Source organism: Rhinolophus hipposideros, assembly GCF_964194185.1.
Source record: "Rhinolophus hipposideros genome assembly, chromosome: 10".
NCBI lineage: Eukaryota > Metazoa > Chordata > Mammalia > Chiroptera > Rhinolophidae > Rhinolophus > Rhinolophus hipposideros.
Window position 1 is genome coordinate 83,903,366 of NC_138056.1, and position 20,486 is coordinate 83,923,851.

Here is a 20,486-nt window from a genome sequence, read left to right on the forward strand (position 1 = left end):
GGGTAGGAAGAGAGTCTACTAGCAGGGCAGAGACTTCCATGTGGCTTAAGAATTCTGCATTGAAGAGCAAAGCAAAATTTTTCAGAGTTATGGTCCCTACATTTTGTTGTGGCTGATGGAAGCAGGACATCGGATTTCTTTGTTCTTTAGGGAAACACCCCAAGACAGAAGGCTAGAAACTCTTTATGATCCTCTCCATCCCCAGTACGCTAAGAGCAAGAGAAGACGATATCTAAGGAGGAGGTCTTTGCAGCCAACACCGAGTAAGAAGGAGCTCCTGCATGTTGCCACCATCGCCTCAAAGGTCCCAATAACTGGAAACTTGTCATGCTCTAGGGTAACATCCATGAGGAAAGTCATTTGTGATGAGAAAGGAGAGAGAGGGAGAAGAGGGAGAGCACACGATCAAATTAATTCTAATAACATCGATAAGAAGATTGGAAGCACAGCCAATGACTCCATTAAAATAATGACTCTGGGTTTCCTCTGTCATCACCTCGGGTTGTCTCCCCCTCCCTTACCCACTATATCTCAAGAGTGCTGGCAATGACCACTGTGTTAGGAGACAGGAAGGATGGCAGGGGTGGATTCTGATACCATTGGGGAGGGGGGAACCTCTTTCTACCCAATAGGTCTTGATTATCAATAGTCAGTCCCCTTGGTTGGCAGCTGCAGGGAGGGAAATCAATCCCATCATGACCATGGGAGCAGGAGACATATATGGAGGCTGGCCTGGAACTTCTGCTATACCCCTCTCTTGGCCAGAGGTCCCGTGGCACCCCAGTGTGTCACGTGCTCTATCTGTATGGACCATCATATCATTTGTGTCCCCTGGAGTTGTGCAGAGTGATAGTTCTGGTAGATACCCACACATATATGTGGGCAGCTTCATAAGACAGCTCAGGATGATAAGAAAGAATCGATACAATTTACCAAGACCCCAAGACTATCCCCTTTTCTGTTTGTCTGTAATTTTTGTATTGAGATAAAATTCATATCACATAAGTTAATCATTTTAAAGTGAACAATTTAGTACATTCACAGTGTTGTGCAATCACTGTCTCTATCTAATTCCAAAATATCTTCATCACCCCATATTCATACTCCCTCGTCACAGCCCTTGGCAAGCTCCAATCTGCCTTCTGTGTCTATAGATTTACCTATTCTGGATATTTCATAGAAATGGGATCATACAATATATGACCTCTATGACTGGCTTCTTTCACTTAGCATATTTTGAGGTTCATCACATTGTAGCATGCGTCAGGACTCCATTCGTTTTTATGGTTAATATTTCAGTGTACGAATATAGCAAAATTTGTTTATCCATTTATCTGTTGATGGGCATTTGGGTTAAATGTACATTTCTGATCGGACCCAGGCTCTCCCAGCCACCTTTCCCTTGAGTTAGTACACCAGTCTTTGCTTCTCAGCTCTGATTCTGCATCCCAGGTTGGACTAGCCTGTCTCTCATGCAGACTCTAGTCAGGCACAGCTCCCATGGCCACATCCTTGTACAGCCCAAGTAATACCACACTCAACAGTTCCTCTGCAAGGAGCACTCCTTCCCCATCAGGTGTTCAGGCTGCCTTTAGCTGAGGAAGATAAAGATGCCTTAACATGAGCCATCACTCTGGGCCTCTAAGGAAGGGAAGGAGATGATGTCAGTGGATTTTCTGTCTTCAATCTAGTCTCAATTTTGTAATCCCAAACTGTCAATCAATGAGAATTTGGACAAAGTTATTTAGTTTGAACTGTTGTATTTGGTATACGTGTTCCATCAGGGCAGATAGATAAGTGTGTGTGCATTCTGATCCTGTCAACGGCAGAGGACAGCCACTGGCCAAACTGCGCCAGGTACATTGCAGAAGGTCATGCCATGGGCCAGGATTCAGTTTCATCTAATACATCCTCACTGAGTACTGCTCCATGCCAGACACCACAATATACCCGGGGGTATATAAAAATCAGTAAGACATGACCTGAGTAGCTGGTGGTCTGGAAAAGGAGACAGAAATGCGCAGGAATAGCAGCAAGGTGGAAAGACAGACCTTGAATCATATAAGAGCCTGGAAACCCAGAGGAAATCTTCTGGCAGAGCTGGGGAGGAAATCTTCTCAGAAGATGTAACCTCAGAGATTGAAGGAGGGTGAATAGTGTTGGAGGAGGAAGGGAAGTGATTCCAGACGGGACTGTAGGAGCAAAAGCATGAGCAGGGTGTGGTTTGCTCTGAAAGAGCTCTGGCCTCTGTAGCCATGAGGGGGATACTCAGGACAGGTGCAAAGGATGGGCTAGAAATACAACTGGGGCAGCAGGTTAAGGCATCTATCTTAAAGTATCTAAAGGTTTGTGACCTGAGGAAGAGGGAGCAGAAGGGGCAGAGGCAAGAGGCTGGGAGGCCCAGCAGGAGGCTGTGACAGTGGCCCTGACCAGACCTGAGGAGCTGACCCACAGCACCTGCAGTATCTGCATAAAACAGGCTGAGGGCAGCAATCTTGTTGCAAGGTGGTGAGCAGGCCCTGATGGCATTAACATAGTAATTTATGCAAGATTAAGACAACCAGTGGGGAGTTGATGGAGACTGGGAGGCTAGATCTCTCCACCCAGCCCCTCTACCCCACCCCCACCTTAACACCACACTCTCTGAATTTGGGCAGCCACAGGAGGTGTGGAAAGGAAGGAACTGTGTCAAGAAGACATTTCAGAGGAGGATGAATGGGCTGCTCAGAAATAAACTGCTGTGTCTCCCTCATGCCCAAACCAAAAAATTATCAAAAGGGCAGTTTCTCATGGAGTTCAGACCTGTGAGGGGGATCCTGCCCTACTTGACACCTCTTTGCCATTCTGAGCTTGAGGAGAACCTCCCAATATAAAACCCAGCTCAAAGCAAGTGTCTACAGCCACTGGTTGGAATCGCCTGATGCTCTCCAACTCCTGTGGCTGCTTGTCCATCTCTTCCCAGACAAAGCGGCTGAACTATCTGGGCAAGGTCCGGCCAAGCCTCCACCTCCTTCCTATGCTGCCACTTGTCAGCACCAGGGAAGAGAGATGCCAGCCTCATCCCTAGCCTGAAAGCCCATTCGGGGCACTGGAAGATGAATTATGTTTCATTTATATCAAAGAAGCAATCTCAGAGCCCATTTGTGATCAAATTTGCTGTCAGAGAAACTTTGCTTTATCTCATTACATCTGATATCTCTTGGCTTCTTGTCCTTGAGACTATTAAAGTTTAATGTCAAATTCAAGATGAAATGAAATCTTTGCTGTATCATCTCATCAGGATCTGAGCATTCCCCCTTCCATCTAAAATTTTTTGACAACTAATTACAATGGGGGTTGGAAAAGAGAAAGACGTACTTCCCTCGCATTTGTTGAAAATACCATCATTTGAATGAGCACAGTGGCTATGTGGTGGTAGAGAATTAGGAGACTTGCTTGTCACCGTCCAACTCCTCTTCGTCGTCCCTTCGCCCCAAACTTACCATCCCCTGAACCAATGACATCTGCTCTCATCCATGTCCAGACAAGGCACTCTTGCCCAGGGCACACAGTAAAGGAGAAAGCACATGGTCTGGGAGGCAAAGCAGCACTTGATTCCAGGCTCTGCCAGTTACATGACCTTGAGCAAGTCACCCTCCTCTTTGGGCCTCAGTTTCCTCAACTGTTAAACGATGGGGTTGGACTAGAATCATGTAACTCCATTTAAAGACTGAGAAGGAAAGTGGATGACTAAACAGCTCTGTGTTAAACAATAGGGGTAGTGGAATGTGGCAAAGAGATGAGTACATTCCCATCAAAAGGCATTGGACTTAAAAAAAAAAATTAAACAAATACCAGAAAATCATGTCTGCAGAAAATTGCTTATCGTGACAACCCTGAGACTAGTTGACTTCAGAGGCTTATGATCACCTCTCAGAAAAGCACCCACAGAAGACAGGCTCTAGGCTGGGGGACATGCTTTCCCTGGAACAGTGTTGGTATGTTGATTAGTAACACTGATTTAAAAACCAGCCCTGTACAATCCAGGGCTGTCAGAAGGCCCAGGGACACACAGATCAGAACTCCAAAAAAGCAATGTGCTAAAAAAAAAGGGGTGGGGGGAGTGTGGAAAAAGAAAAAAGCGATGTATTAATGTATTACAATGTATTAACAAGTTCATCTATTCAATAAGCATTTGTTAAGCTCTCTTGTGTGCACTTCCAACAAGGGATTCAGCAGTTAAGTAAGGTTCTTAACTTCATGGAGCCTAGACACTGGAGAAGGAGGACAATAATAAGTGTGATGAGTAATTTATTCATTCATTTGTACTAATCTGCAAGTTCGTAAAGTGGGAGGAGTCAAAGAGTGATGAGGCTGCTAGGGTGTGAGGGTAGCTCAGCTCCTGGCTTACCACTAACTAGCTCTGTGAACTTGGTCAGTCTGCTTGCCTCTCTGAGCCATTGTTCCCTCATCCGTAAAGCAGGGACCATTATGATAGCTCCCTCTAGGGTCAAGTGAGGGGGTTTGAGTAAAGTACCGGCACATAGGAGTGACCATATCTATTGACAATATCATGTTGCTCTGGGAAAGCCTTCTGGAGAAGTTGAGCTTTGACCAGCAGACTCCAGTGCCCAATGCCTAGAGAAAGAGTTTAGTTGGGTTTATTTAGTCTGCATTCTAAAGCAGAGCACACAGTTCAGAAGAAGGTCCCAACTGTAGTCCAAATAGCTACTCTAATAGAAAAAGTCAGGAATTACTTTAATGCACTCAGCCACGCTAGGATCCTGCTCCTCAATACATGATTCCTCCATCATCTTTACTCACCCATCCCTCTGCCTATCCATCTTCAGGGAAGTTCTTCATGAGATCCAGCCCATATTATTTCTACAGCAACCAAATGCCAGATTTTTCACTATCCTCTTCAGAGGAATCAGAGAATATCTTAAAACTCAGTCTGTAACTTAAGTCTCCACAAATTTGAAGACAGCAATTTATTCCTTAGCCCTCATTTTCCTCTGTGGAGAAAATAATAATCCAAAGTGTTTGTAAATGTTTTCTTTAAAATCAGAATATCTGGGTCCCAAAGTCAACATTCATCTTTACAACAGTCCTACAAAGTAGATATCATCCTCCCATAACACAGACTAGAAACTACCAGACACATTAAATGACTGCCCGAGGTAGCCCAACTGGTAGGCCACAGAGCAAGAACATAAATGGAATCAGTTGGCCTCAAATGACATCATCAAACCACACTATATTGACTTTTCGTTCTCTGAATGACAGTACCTGTACAAGCTGTGATATAAGCTGGGGAGACGAATCCTCTTAACAAGCACTCTAGAGTTTATGGATCTAAGTTAATGTTGTCCTTCACAAGGTGGTACTTTGGAAGACTGCATTTATTCCAGTGATGTTGCCACTGTTTTGTTTTGTTTGGGTTTGGTTTAAGTTTGTTTGCAATTTTGTATTCCTTGCTTTCTTTATTGTGAATCTGCTCCAAGATAGCAAACCTTTAATGTTTTGAGGGTAGGTTTGATTTCTGGAAAAAGACCAACTTATTTGGAGCCAAATCTTGCCAATAAGGTAGACAAGCAGTTTATATTAAGTTTTAAAAAACAACTATGTACTTGGAGCTCAATAAATATTTCTTGACTAACAATGACAACAAAATGAAAATTAAGTACATGTTGTTTGATTCTAAACAAAAGAGACTTGTTTTATTCTTTGGCTCATAAACGTCCTCTGAAAGTAATTCCAGAAAAGAAATTCCCAAAATATTTTGAACAGTGGTGGGATCACTGAAATAAAAACAGCATAGCAAGGGAAGTTAGTCTTGGAGGACAATCTAAGGTTATGTAAGCTCTAGATTCAAATCAACAGACAATGAAAGCGTCCCAGGTACATGCCAGGCAAACTCTAGACACCATGTGTAACTAAACAAAAACAAAATTCTCAAAGGGCTTCCAATCCTTGGGGGGAGGGAAGCAGGGGAGATGCGTATAGCAAAGCAAAAAATACCCATGATACAAAGCAGATCATAAGACACTCCAGAAGGATTGGGAGTCTGAGGGAGCGATGGAGACTTCTGACTGGAGGGTCTGAAAGAGACTTTGTGGAGGAAGCAGCATTGAGCTGGGCCTTAAAGTAATGCCTTCCCACCTTTTCATGACATGGCACACACAGAAAATGGTACCAGCTGGTTGGCTCACTGGGACAAAGGGATAATGCTGCCCGTGCATGAGAGTGCTACCAGGAGGGCTTCCAGGGGCTCCAGCCCCATCTTGCTGCCCTCAGGGCTAAGGGGCACGAATACTTTACAACATTCCAGTTTAAGAAGGAACCTAACTTCAACAGGAGCGTTGGGAGAAAGGGTGTTACAAGTTCAAGAGCACAGGGCAGAAGAATGTAAGTGTTGGGTGTACTCTGACAACATGCTAATATTGTATTTGGCAGGAGGGTAGCAACCCAAGGGGAAGTGTGGCAGTTAAGACCATATAGGGGCAGATGGATGGCTCACTTGGTTAGAGCGCAAGCTCTTGCGCAACTGGGCTGCTGGTTTGATTCCCACATGGGCCAGCGAAATGCGCCCTCTGCAACTGGAATGAGGTCGGTGGGCTGCGCTTAGCTCCCAGGTGGCCAGATGGCTCAGATGGTTGGAGCGCGGGCTCTCAACCACAAGGTTGCCAGTTCAACTCCTCGACTCCCACAAGGGATGGTGGGCTGTGACCCCTGCAACTATCAATAGCAACTGGACCTGGAGCTGTGTCCTCCACAACTAAGATTGAAAGAAAACAACTTGACTTGGAAAAAGTCCTGGAAGTACACACTGTTTCCCAATAAAAATCTTAAAAAAAAAAAAAAAGACCACATAGGTAAGTTGAGGCCAATGACTTGGGGGCTGTGAGTGCCATGTTGTAGAGTTTGAAATTGATTCCACAGTCAACAGAGATGCTTTCAGAGTTACTGATAGGCAGCTGACTGTTGTGTTTGAAAAAAAGCAAAACAAAAAACCCTCAAACTTCTTATGATTCACTTAAAAATAGCCATAAATAATAAATTTTAAACAAACAGATTCAGGCCTTTTTCCTGCTTGGAGCTTAGCAGGGTGCCCTGCTTAGAGATAAAGGCCCAGATGATTCAGAAATAAGATGAAACCTTCTAATCCCGTTTTATTATTTTATTTATTTATTTACTTTTTAATACTGTGAAACTAAAAAGTAAATACCAGGGTTTCCTCAGGAGCCCAGGGCCCCCAGGAACTAAAACCAGGCAGACTCCTCTGTGAATTTTTTGTTCATCACGTTAGTAGTTTGAGTTGCCACTGCTGTTGTCTGCCTGACTGAAATGAGAATAAATATACACATGACTTATAACCAAGCAAACCACCGCCCTGGGTTACAGGTAGCACAGGACTAAAATCCAGCAGGGGGAGAGTACGTTTAGGATGGCTGCCAGTGTTGCTATGGAAATTTAATTCCCGACTAGAAGCAAATCCCATTCAAAAGGCCAAGAATGGCCATGTTAGGTCAAAAACGGAACGTGAACTGGGGGGAAAGATTGCATTTCAAGAGAACCAGACAATTAATTTAGCAGAAGAACCACCCTACAAAGAGAAAATTACAGCTAGCTAACGTGAAGGGTATTTATTCTGTTAAAATCCGGTCTCTAAGAGTACCTACAAGGAATATGGTGCAAGGGAGTGTTCTGTTTTCTCTTTCAGCAGAGAAGTGTACATTGTGTTAGAGGGATGGAGGTGAGAGGTCAGGAAAAACTTTCCCAACAGAAGAGTTGTAAGACACTGATCTGTGTTCCTGAGGAGAGTTGTGAATCTGTTGCTCTAGGAATTCTAAAGAAAAGTAAAATTAGATACATGTCCCAAGTGGTTCAGGTGAATGTCTTCCAACATTTTTCAGTCTAAAACCTCTGAAATTATCCAAAATACCATTTCCTTAGGTCTAACTCTAACTCAAGATTAGGAATCCATGGTCTCTCCATGTTCCCATCTCATCTGTGTGTGTATGCAAAATAGTCTGTGAGCATAGCAAGTTTAACCAGAGTAGAATAAGTTGCCTAAACAATTCATAGGCAATATGTGGAAGATATACAAGATCTGACAATTAAGTTCGAGAATTCATCCTAGAAAAAGTGCTACATACCTCATTGCTGAATATCACTACGGTCACCTTCGAAGTCCTCCCCTTGGGAAGCTATGCACCAGCAGCAGTGCCTCGTCCACCCTTCAAAGCAATTTTGGAACTCTTTTTCTGGAATGGCCATCAGAGCTGTCTTCGTATTACCCTTGATGTCCTGAATGTCATCAAAATGTCTTCCTTTCAATGTTTTCTTTATCTTTGGGTAAAGAAAGAAGTCATTGGGGGTCAGATCAGGTGAGTAGGGAGGGTGTTCCAATACAGTTATTTGTTTACTGGCTAAAAACTCCCTCACAGACAGTGCCGTGTGAGCTGGTGCATTGTTGTGATGCAGGAGCCATGAATTGTTGGCGAAAAGTTCAAGTCGTTTTTATCTAACTTTTTCATGCCGCCTTTTCAGCACTTCCAAATAGTAAACTTGGTTAACTATTGTCCAGTTGGTGCAAATCATAATGAATAATCCCTCTGATATCAAAAAATGTTAGCAACAGTATTGCAACAAGTTCGCGAACTTAATTGTCAGAACTTGTACTCATCCTCAGGAACTTTCTTATACTTTTTTCCTCTCTATTTACTCTCTCCTCTATCCATCACCCTCCAGTCCACAGTCTAAAATTTATCAAGGAAAGTAACGATTCAATCATCCAATATTAATTGGGCTGCTGTTACGTTTGAGGCACTGTGTTAGGCACCAAGGGGAAAATAAAGAGATAAAGATTTTATACCCACCTTCTTTTTTTTTCTTTTTAGTATCAGGTGTACAAAACAATGTAATAGTTAGACAGTTACACCCCTCACAAAGTGACCCCCTCCCCCAATCTGCTACCCCTCTGTCATCATATACAGCTGTTACAGTTCCACTGACTCTATTCCTTATGCTGTACTCGTCTTTAAAGAACTTGTTCGAAGGGAAGCTAGACTGTGAACACTAAAAAAGGTAACAGGTCAATGTAGGGGCCTCTCCACAGAAAATGCAAGTGCATTAGGGGTGCTGAAAAGGAGGAGCTCTTCCCTTGCTGGGCTGGCCAGAGAAGGCAGAAAGAACAACTCTTTTTTTTTTTTTTTTAATTTTGGTAAAAACCCAAAACTTAAAATTTACCATCTTAACCGTCTTTAAGTGTACCGTTCAGTAGTGTTAAGTTCATCTACACTGTGTGTAACAGACCTCCAAAACTCTTCTCATCCTGCAAAACTAAAACCCCATAGTCATTAAACAACTACTCACCACCCTCTCTCTACCTCCACTCCCTGGTAACCAGCATTCTACTTTCTATTTCTATGAATTTGACTACTCAAGGAACCTCATATAAGTGGAATCATACGGTATTCGTGTTTTGTGACTGGCTTATTTCATTTAGAATAATGTCTTCAAGGTTCATCCATGTTGTAGCATGAATCAGAATTTCCTTCCTTTTAAAGACTGAATAATATTCCATTGTATGTATACACCACATTTTATTTATTCATCCATCAGTGGACATTTCACTTTCTTCCACCTCTTGGCTATTGTCAATAATGTACCTATGAACATGGTTGTACAAGTATCTCCTGCAACCCTGCTGTCAAGTCTTTTAGATGTATACCCAGAAGTGGAATTGCTGGATCATATGGTAATTCTATTTTTTTTTTTTTTTTTGAGGAACCACCATACTGTTACCCATAGCAGTTGTACCATTTTACAATCCCACCAAGGATTACAATTTCTCCATATTCTTATCAACACTTGTCATTTCTGGGGTTTTGTTTTGTTTTGTTTTGTTTGATATTGGCCATCCCAATGGGTGTGAGGTAGTATCTCATTGTGGTTTTGATTTGCATTTCTTTAATGATTAGTGATGTTGAACATTTTTCATGTATTTGTTGGCCATCTTTATATGCCTTTGGAGAAATATCTATTCAGTCCCTTTGCCTCTTTTTTAATGGGGTTATGGGGGGTTATTGAAGGAAGAGCATCGCCAGCTAAGTTTGAAGAGACAAACATGTCTGGGCAGGTAGAAAGGAGATAGGCTTTTGCCGAGTCAGGAGTTGGATGACCCAGTCAGAATGCTTTATGAAAGGTGAATCTGGCGTACTGTGCAGACCAGGAAGGCAATGGGTATGAGCAGGGTCTCCAAACCAAGATCCTGTGACAATTTGTTCAGGTTTGGAAAGGTTGAGGGCCTTACCCTACTTAGCTAAACGAAAGCTCTGCAGTTAAATGGTCTGTCTTCCTTGTTATTTCAAGCATGTCTCCTTGAGGGAGACAATGCTCAACTGCACCCTACTCCAAGTGACTAATGGGGCAACCTGTTCATTTCTATTGCTATTTTGAGCTCCAAATGATCGGCATCTCAACCCTCTCCCTACCTCCATCTGGCCTGCTGTGGATGGGGCAAGAACCCATGTAGGAAGAAAGCTGATGCAATGGAAGGGACCTTGAGTGAGGCAGCGGGATCAGCCTGGCACACACCAGAAACATCGTTGGGATACTGTGGGTTGCATACTGCACCGCCAATGGGTTTTATGGTCCTCTGTCTTCACTGAAAGCAAGAGACAGCCTGGATCTGTCAGCACTAAAATCTCCTCTGAGAGCCCACTCTTCCACATTTCCCAGACCAAACCCCTGGCTACGTGGTTTTCTTTTTTTTTCTGGGTTTTTTTTTTTTGGTGTGTGTGTGTGTGTGTGTGTGTGTGTGTAGCATTTGTTGTGTGGGGAAATGCTGTTATGAAGTAGGTGACAAGAAAGTATTACTGCATGAGATTTTCATTAAAAGGAAGATAGAGAGACAGAGAGAAAGGGAAGGACAGTGAGGTGATACAACTCAATATGGTGCATCCCGGTAGAGGAATATGGATGAACTTTTTTCTTTGTGCTTTTCTGTATTTTCCAAATTTTTGACCATGAATATGTATTACTTTTGTAATCAAAGAAAGGACAGCACATGGTAATTTTAAAAAGCCTTTGTTGGGCTTCATGCCCACTTGGGCTTGGTGCTGTTATAGATTTTACATAGAAAATTATATAGTCCTTGCCCTTCAGAGCTCCTCATCCAAAACATCCCTGCTGATATGCCCAAAGGGGGCAAAGATATTTCCTGGGGAGCCACAGAACAGCCCTTGACACCAGACTAGTCAGGAAAGAGAATACACCGTGGGGTGGATGCCCAGCTGCAGGACGAAGCCTGATGGGTCCTTAAAGGGAGGCGGGCATTCCCAGGGAACTGGGGTCACCTTCATTTCTCCTCGGATGAACCAAGAACACCGCCGACCTTCCTGAAGACAGCCTTGCAGATGAAATTGAGAGGAGTCAGGGATGGGCTCACGAGGGTGTACCGGTGGCCCTTGAAGAAGGGCTTGGCTCCCCACAACTCAGCTCTCCCTCACTGGAGAAATCACCACATTTTCAAGAACAAACTCCCTCTCTCTCTCTCTCAATAGAAATGGGCTTGGTAAGGAAACTGAAACGAGTTCAGCAAGACTGAAAAGAGACTGAAAGACAGTATCTTGATTTGAATCAGTGGTACAAAAAAATGCCAAGTCTCTGGATTTTAACATCTGCCATTTCCCTTCCATCCCCAGGGAGGGTAAGTGTCATGGGTCCTAAAGATAGCCCCCTGTGAGAAGAGCCTGTGAGGCAGCACCAGAGAAGAGTGAAGATAAAGTCCTCCCTTTGCACTGCCACTTAGAAGATAGGCTGGTCCGCTGCCTGTTTTTATACATGAGACATGAAAATTATAAGATCCTTTGTATATTGGAAGCACTTCCCCATCCCCAGAGCTTTTATTCATTGCATCCTATTAAACAGGAGGGGAAACTGAGGCTCAAGGGGGAAAGTGGCATGACTAAGGTCATGGAGTGATGCAGCTAGGACTGCAGCCTAGGACTCCAGAATCAGGCTTCTCTCCCCCAGTACCTGCTGAGTAATTTACAAAGCCCATTTACTTTCTTGAGCGTCAGGTAGCTCTGTTGAGGGAGGGGTCATCTGTGTTCTCGACCAGCTGTTTTGAGTCCCCCTCAGCTCTCACACCTGTGAGTCAACTCCTAGCACAGCCCAGTGCCTTCAAGTTTCCAATCTTGTCACGTCAAGCTTGAACGTAGCCATTCCTTACAATCCAAAAGACACCATTTCTGAGGCCCTGAATAAGAAATCTCTGACAAAGTTCCTGTTTGTCTCCAAGCTCAAGTGTAAGAGTCCCACAGACCACTAACTACACAACCAGGCCCTGCGAAGCATTCTCACAGCCGCAGGTTGCCTAAGACTCCTTTGTTAAAATTAGAACAGGGCTCCCCCTCCTGGCAGATGAATTAGAACACAAGGCCCTCTGGTACCTACCGTCTTTGAAGTTCAGCTCTCACTCTACTCAGGGATGGGAGGGGAGTCACTGTGCAGGACATGCCCTGGGGCTCAGCCCCAAGGACCTAATAGCTCACCCTTCTTCTCCCCCATCTCCACTTCTCAGGCATGCCCCGGCCCTCCACCCCCCCAACACATACACAATTTTCTCTCAAGCTCCCCACTTGCTGATCAGGAAGGCTCCCCACCCCACATCCACCCTTTGCCAATGGTCTAGATTGGATTTCTAACTCGCTATGTAGAGCTGATGAGGTCTCATTCCCAGGAGAAACCAAACGCTTTCCTCGTCCTCTGCCCACCCCCACCCAACCCCTTGGAGAGCTCTTTTATGCTCTATTTTTAGTTCCTTGATTGCAAGTGAGAAGTCGGAATCTGAGTATGCCGGGAAACGGCAGCAGTACCAGCCCAGAAAAATGGACAGCAACTTGGGGACGGAGGAAAGTCTCAGAGTGGAAGTGGAGAGGTGGCATCTGGAGAACACAGAATCCCATGGGGGTGGAAAGAAGGGCCACAGGTGAGTTATCCACCCCACCTTCACGGCAGCACAGGAAATTAGCTTCAGTAAAGCTACAGAGCTAGAAGGACTCCAACAGGCCACCTAGCCCAGCCCCTCCTTTCCAGAGCTGGAAACTGAGTCACACAGCTGGGTATGGCAGAGCCTCGAGTAGTAGCCCTGATTCCTGAGTCTTCCTTCTCGGGCCATGCACAAGGAGATCCCAGGGCTTGGCCCTAACAGTCTCCCTCTGAGACATGCTCAAAGTGGTGTCATTCCCTTGCCAGCCAGGGCAGAAGAACCGGAAGGCCTCTTCCCCAGCCCAGCCCCGACCAGCCAGGCCAGCCCAGGTGCAGCCTACAGCCTGCCTGGCCACCCTCAAGCTAGTCAGTGTTCCCATTCCCTTGCCGGTAGACGGCTGACGTGGCCCTTCACCTCCACCAGATGCAGCGTCTTCCCTGGAGAACAGACAGAAAAGACGCAGGGGCCAGGAGCGTTTCTCGCCACGTGCCGCTGCACTCCCTAAATGAATGAACTGGCAGTTCCAAAACGGCGGTACAATTGGCAGTTATTGCTGGCAGTTTATCAGTATTAACTGATTAGGCCAGGGATGATGGATCCCCTGTCTTCTAAGCCCGTCGCCCTGCGGGCCCGCTGCATCCTCCGCCACCCCCGGCAGTCCCGTGTGACCTGGCTCCTCCTCTGAGACCCCCGTGCCCTTCCTCTGCCTCCCGCCCCCCACAGCCGCTCACTTATTGGCACCCCACTCCAGATGCTCGCCTGCCCCCTCAAAGAGACAGATTTAAATAAATAAAACAAAATTCAAATGAGGACACTAAATCTCCCCGGCGTTTAATTGATGATCATTATGCTTGGGAATCTAAACTCTTTTAATTTCACTGCGGTGCAGGGAGATGAATTATAGAATTATAGCCGCCAATTATCAATCACGCCTTTGCTCCTAGTCTCTTGGCTGCCCAGCCACTCGCTCTCCCTCTCACAGTCCAGGGGTTGAAGAGGCAGGATAATAGCATTGGAAACATGAGCTCAGCCTGGGGAGTCCGGGTGAACTCCGAATTTATGGGGTGCCTCTGGTCTCTCTCATCACCCCACTTCTAGCACACTGCCTTTTCCACTGACATTTTTTTTTAAGCAGCAGAAATAAAAAACGTTTTCATTTAGACTTTGGCGTTTAATTTATTTTGTTCAGGGTAAGATGTGCTTGTAGCTTCTGTTCCGGCACTGGGCAGGATTCCAAGAACAACTTCTGCCCCAACCCAAGCAGGTACTGTCAGGCCCTCCTTACCAGGAGGCAGCATGCTGAGGGAGGATTTAAAGAGATGCAAGGCAGGCTTGAGAGCGCTGCCCCACTGCCTGTGCAGAGCCTGGGCGAGGGCCTGATTTCATTGCCCTCTCCTTCCTGTCCTCCTTCACAGTGAAAATAATAATAATAATTTGAATAATAATTTCCACCAAGGCTGTGAACGATTTGCATTTGTATAGAGCTCTGCAATTTACAAAGTGCTTTCATGTGCATTATCTCATTTGATCCTCCCAATAATCCTGAGAAAGGTCGGTAGAGCAAGTATTTTTGTTATTCAAACGTTTATTCATTCATTCCACCAACATTTATTGAGTTTCTACTTTGTGCCAGGCCCTGGGGATACAAAGACAAGAAAAAAGGAGGCCTCCTTCCTCAAGGAATTCATAGTCTACTGGGGAGACCCACTAAGTGAACAGAAAATGTAAAAGCCTAAGAGACCAAGTGTTCCACTTCACTAGGGAGGAACAGGGAGCTCACAGAGGCGAAGTAAACCTGACTACAGCTGAGTGACAGAGCCAGGATCAGGCCCCAAATCCATTGCGTTAGGCTTCAAGTATGTGTCCCCCCCACCTACACACACACACACACACACACACACACACACACACACTTTTATATTGTCTTCATCTTATCTATCTGTTTAAAGTACCTGTATGAATTTATTTTTAGCCTTAGGTTCAGAAAATTATCCTCATTGGTAAACAGTCGTAGGTTAGGAGGAAAAAGTGTGAGAGCCCCTGACACCAATCTTTCAAGGCCAAGTATACTTCCACCACACAAAGGGCTGTATGAATGGATGCCAGAAGCTTGGGTCCTCACTGGGCACCTGGCATCTGGGTTCCTTCCTATCAGATGCTACAATGAAGCTTCTGGTCAAGTTTTCATGATTGATTGATTGGTTAGCTCACTGGTTGGTTGTTCATAACACCCTGTTTTATTCCAAAAAGGATTTGAGGTAGACCAAGACAATGCATTCTCTCCTACAGAGGTGAAAGGAATAAGTTTGTCTTGTGCACAAGTAATTGTTCTATTCATTTAACAGTCCCAGCTCCAGGTTTAGTCAATAGGTAGAGATCCAGTGCTTACCATCTGACTCTGGTCCCTGGCTTCTTAATCTCCCCAGGCCCTCTGACTGCAAGGGCAGAGGGAGGTAGAATTAACCTTGGCCATGTGGTTTAGCTCAGCCTCACCCCAAAGATGTTGGGTAGTCAGATTCCCTGTCCTAGTGATTAAGGCAAAGGAACACTCTCTGCAGAGCCAGACCAGTGTCGTTGCTTCTTTGCAGAGCTAAATATCTCCAAGAGAAAGTCCTATAAGGATCACAGCCTGGGTCAGAGCCCACCAGTCTGCTGGCCAAAGCCAGGACAACTCTATCCTGTCACCAGCTGGCTTCCCTGGGCTCTAGGCCACTGGCCTCCAGCCATGGGCCAGGCAACCAGCCATGCTAGGGAGCCAAGCAGTACTGGCATGGAGCAGCCCTGTGACATTCTCCTAGGCCTTGGAAAGCTGAGATGGAAACAGGACACTGTGGAAATTACGAGATCTGACAATTAAGTCCACGAACTTGTTGTAATGCTATTGCTAAACTTTTTTAATATCAGAGGAATTATTCATTATGAATTTGTACCAAATGGACAAACACTTAACCAAGTTTACTATTTGGAAGTGATAAAAAGGCTGCTTGAAAAAGTTAGATGACCCGAACTTTTCACCAACAATGCATGGCTCTTGCATGGTGACAATATACCAGCTCACACAGCACTGTCTGTGAGGGAGCTTTTAGCCAGTAAACAAATACCGTGTTTTCCCAAAAATAAGACCTAGCTGGACAGTCAGCTCTAACGTGTCTTTTGGAGCAAAAATTAATATAAGACCCGGTATTACGTTATGTTATGTTATGTTATGTTATGTTATGTTATGTTATGTTATGTTGTGTTGTGTTATGTTATGTTATGTTATGTTATGTTATGTTATGTTATGTTATGTTATGTTATGTTATGTTATATAAGAACTGGTCTTATAGTAAAATAAGACTGGGTCTTATATTAATTTTTGCTCCAAAAGGTGCATTAGAGCTGATTGTCCGGCTAGGTGTTTTTTTCGGGGAAACACTGTAACTGTATTGGAACAGTTACCCTCCCTACTCACCTGATCTAGCCCCCAAACACTTCTTTCTTTACCCTAAGATAAAGGAAATATTCAAAGGAAGACATTTTGATGAGTCATGATATCAAGGGTAATATGACGACAGCTCTGATGGCCATTCCAGAAAGAGTTCCAAAATTGCTTTGAAGGGTGGACTAGGTGCTGGCATCAGTGCTTAGTTTCCCAAGGGGAGTACTTCGAAGGTAACCATAGTGATATTCAGCAATGAAGTACATAGCACCTTTTTTATGATGAGTTCACTAACTTAATTATCATACCGAGTATGTCTCCATCCTTAGGTGGGGAGAGCATCCCAACCTTTCCCTGGTCCTGAGGACTTCCTTCTTTCTAAACCACATCTCACCACAGCCCATGCTGCAAGGACAAGGAAATCATGCTTTTCAACTTTCATAGCCTCCTGCCCTCCCACCCCATTACACACCATTTTTTTCTCAAGCCTGTGTTCTTTTACACTGCTCCAAGTCTTGTCTCTTGAGTTCCATCCCCAGCCTGCCTTCTTCTCTGTCTTGCAAACATTTCTTCAGCCTGCAAAACCTCAACTACTACCTCTTCCGGGAATCCTTCCTGACTACCCACCACCACCACACCAGAGTTCACCTCCCCTCCTGTGGCCTCCTGGGTCTTTCACAGGCCTCAGTCAGCTCCCTTATCACAAACTGTAGGGCAATTAATTAATCTGTCCCCCGTGCTGCTCCTCTTCTGTGTTCTGAACACCTTCAAGGTAATGCTTGTTTCTGTCATGAATGTATCCTGGTGCCCTGGCCACATAGGGTATAAACTACCATTATTTTTTTTTTGAACTACCATTTTTGAAGCTGAATGTAAGCCTTGCCCTAGGGTGCCCAGCTCAGTCCAATTTGCACAGGAATTCCTGGGGGTTTTTTTGTTTTTGTTTTTGTTTTTTTGGCTGGGTACAGTGAACTTTATTGATGGAAATCCTTCAGTCCGTCCCCTTCTTCAGGGGGTCTGGGATGGAAACTGCAGAGGTCAGGAGATTCTTAGTGCATTGGGGGATCAATTTGGGAGGACTCCCCAGTAGCTAAGGGCCTCTCTTTTTCTCTTTGGAGCCAGTTGTCCAGGGGGCTCTTACTGCTTGGAGGCCATGGGGATTAAGGCCCACCACCCTGTTGTTGTAGCCAAATTTGTTGTCATACCAGGAAATGAGATTGACAAAGTGGTCGTTAAAGGCAATGCCAGCCCCAGCATCAAAGGTGGAAGAGTAGGCATCACTGTTAAAGTAGCAGGAAACAAGTTGGTCCTCAGTATAGCTGAGGATGCCCTTGAGGGGGCCATCCGATGCCTGCTTCACCACTTTCTTGATGTCATCATATTTGGCAGCCTTCTCCAGGTGGCAGGTCAGATCTATCACCGACACAATGTGGGTAGGGACACCGAAGGCCATACCAACGAGCTTCCCATTCAGCTCAGGGATGACGTTGCCCACAGCCTTAGCAGAGCCAGCAGAAGCAGGAATGATGTTCTGGGCAGCTCCTCAGCCATCATGTCACAGCTTCCCAGAGAAACCATCCATGGTCTTCTGAGTGGCAGTGATGGCATGGACTGTGGTCATGAGTCTCTCCACAACACCAAAGTTGTCATGGATGACTTTGGCCCGGGGGTGGGGTGGGGACAAGCAGTTGGTTGTGCAGGAGGCATTTCTGGCAATCTTGAGGGATTTGTCATACTTCTCATGGTTCACACCCATCACAAACATAGGGACAGCCACAAAAGGGGCAGAGATGATGACCTTCATGGCTCCACCCTTCAAGTGAGCCCCAGCCTTCTCCAAGGTAGTGAAGACACCAGTGGACTCTACAACATACTCAGCACCATCATTACCCCATTTGATGTTGGCGGGATCTTGCTCCCGGAAGATGGTAATGGGGTTTCCATTGATGACAAGCTTCCCATTCTCAGCCTTGACTATACTTTTGAACTTGCCATGGGTGGACTCATACTGGAACATGGAGACCATGTAATTGAGATCAACAAAGGGGTCATTGATGGTGACAACATCCACTTTGTCAGTTAAAAGCAGCCGTGGTGACCAGGTGCCCAATGGGGCCAAATCCATTTACTCCAACCTTCAACATCGTGTCTCAGTGTCATGCTGGTACTGTGCTACTAGAAGATGTAGCTGTCTGTTGAACAGAGGAGCAGAGAGCTTCAGTTTTGTTTTGAATAATTGTTTTATTTTTCAATTACAGTTGACATACAATATTATGTTAGTTTCCTGCATACAACATAGTGATTAGACATTTATATAACTAACAAAGTGATCACCCTGATAAATCTAGTACCCATCTGACACCATACATACAATATTATTGACTATATTCCTTATGCTGTATTTTAATCCCCATAACTATTTTGTAACCACCAATTGGTACTTCTTAATCCCTTCCCCCTTTTCACCCACCCCCGAACCTCCTCCCTCCCCAGGTAGCAACCATCAAAATGTTCTCCGTTTCTTTATTTTGTTTCTGTTTAGTTTGTTTTGTTCTTTAGATTCCACATGTAAGTGAAATCATATGGCATTTGTCTTTCTCTGTCTGACTTGCTCCATTTAGCACAATACCCTCTAGGTCCATCCATGTTGTTGCAGATGACAAGATTTCATTCTCTTAACAGCTGAGTAATATTTCATTGTATATATGTTCCACCTCTTCTTTATCCATTCATCCATTGAGGGACACCCAGGTTGCCTTCATATCTTTGCTACTGTGAATAATGCTGCAGTGAACATACAGATGCATATGTCTTTTCGAATTAGTGTTTTGTGTTTCTTTGGATAAATATCCAGAAGTAGGATTACTGAGTCCTTCTTTTTCTCTCATTACAACTTTTGTGTTAAGGCCAATTTTGTCTGGTATAAGTATCGTTACCTTAGTTTTTTGTTGTAGCTCTTTTCTGTTCCATTGTCATGAGATATCTGTTTCCATCCCTTTACTTTCAGTCTGTATGTGTCTTTGGATCTGAAGTAAGTCACTTGTAAGCAGCATATGGGTATTGTTTTCTTATCCATTCAGCCACCCTATCTTCTGATTGGAGCATTTAATCCATTTACATGTAAAGAAATTGTTGGTAGATATGTAGTTATTGCCATTTTATTATTCATATTTTTTATCTTTTTTTCTTATTATTCTTAAAGAAGTTCCTCTAACATTTCTTGTAATACTGGTTTGGTGTTGATGAACTCCTTTCACTTTTCCTTGTTCGGGAAGCTCTTTATGTTTCCTTCAATTCTAAATGGTAGCTTTGTTATGTAGAGTGATCTTGGTTGTAAGTCCTTGCTTTTCATTGCTTTGAATATTTCATGCCAATCCCTTCGGGCTTGAAAAGTTTCTGTTTAGAAATCAGCTGACAGTCTTATGGGAGTCCCTTGTAGGTAACTAACTGGTTTTTGCTTGCTGCTTTTAAGATTCCCTCTTTGTCTTTAACCTTTGGCATTTTAATTATGATGTGTCTTAGTGTGGGGCTGTTTGAGTTCATCTTGTTTGGGACTCTCTGTACTACCTGGGCTTGTATGTCTATTTCTTTCACCAGGTCAGGAAAGTTTTCTGTCATTATTTTTTCAAATAGATTTTCAATTCCTTGCTCTCTCTCTCTTCTCGTTTCGGTACCACTGTGATGCGAATGTTGATACACTTAGTGTTCCCAGAGGCCTCTTAAATTCTCCTCATTTTTTTGGATTCTTTCTTCTTTTTGCTGTTCTGATTGGGTGCTTCCTGCTACCTTAAGTTCTAAATTGTTAATTTGATTCTCAGCTTCATTTAATCTACTGTTGATTCCTTCTAATGCATTATTTATTTCAGTTATTATATTCTTTATTTCTGACTGGTTCTTTTTAATATTTTCTATCTCCATTCTTATGTTTCCTATCTCTTTGTTGAAGTCCTCACAGAGATCATTGAGCAGCCTTATAACTAGTGTTTTTGTACTCTGCATCTGGTAGATTGCTTGTCTCCATTTTGTTTAGTTCTTTTTCTGGAGCTTTATTCTGTTCATTCATTTGGGACATGTTTCTTTGTCTCCCCA

The 20,486-nt window shown here is 44.2% G+C and overlaps 1 pseudogene across 1 annotated transcript; it reads right to left on the bottom strand.

The window, feature by feature from the left end:
* Positions 1–17,534: 17,534 nt before the first annotated feature.
* Positions 17,535–18,541, bottom strand: LOC308503470 (glyceraldehyde-3-phosphate dehydrogenase-like; annotated as a pseudogene). Its single transcript has one exon. The product of its transcript is annotated as a glyceraldehyde-3-phosphate dehydrogenase-like (transcript).
* Between the last annotated feature and the right edge of the window lie 1,945 nt (positions 18,542–20,486).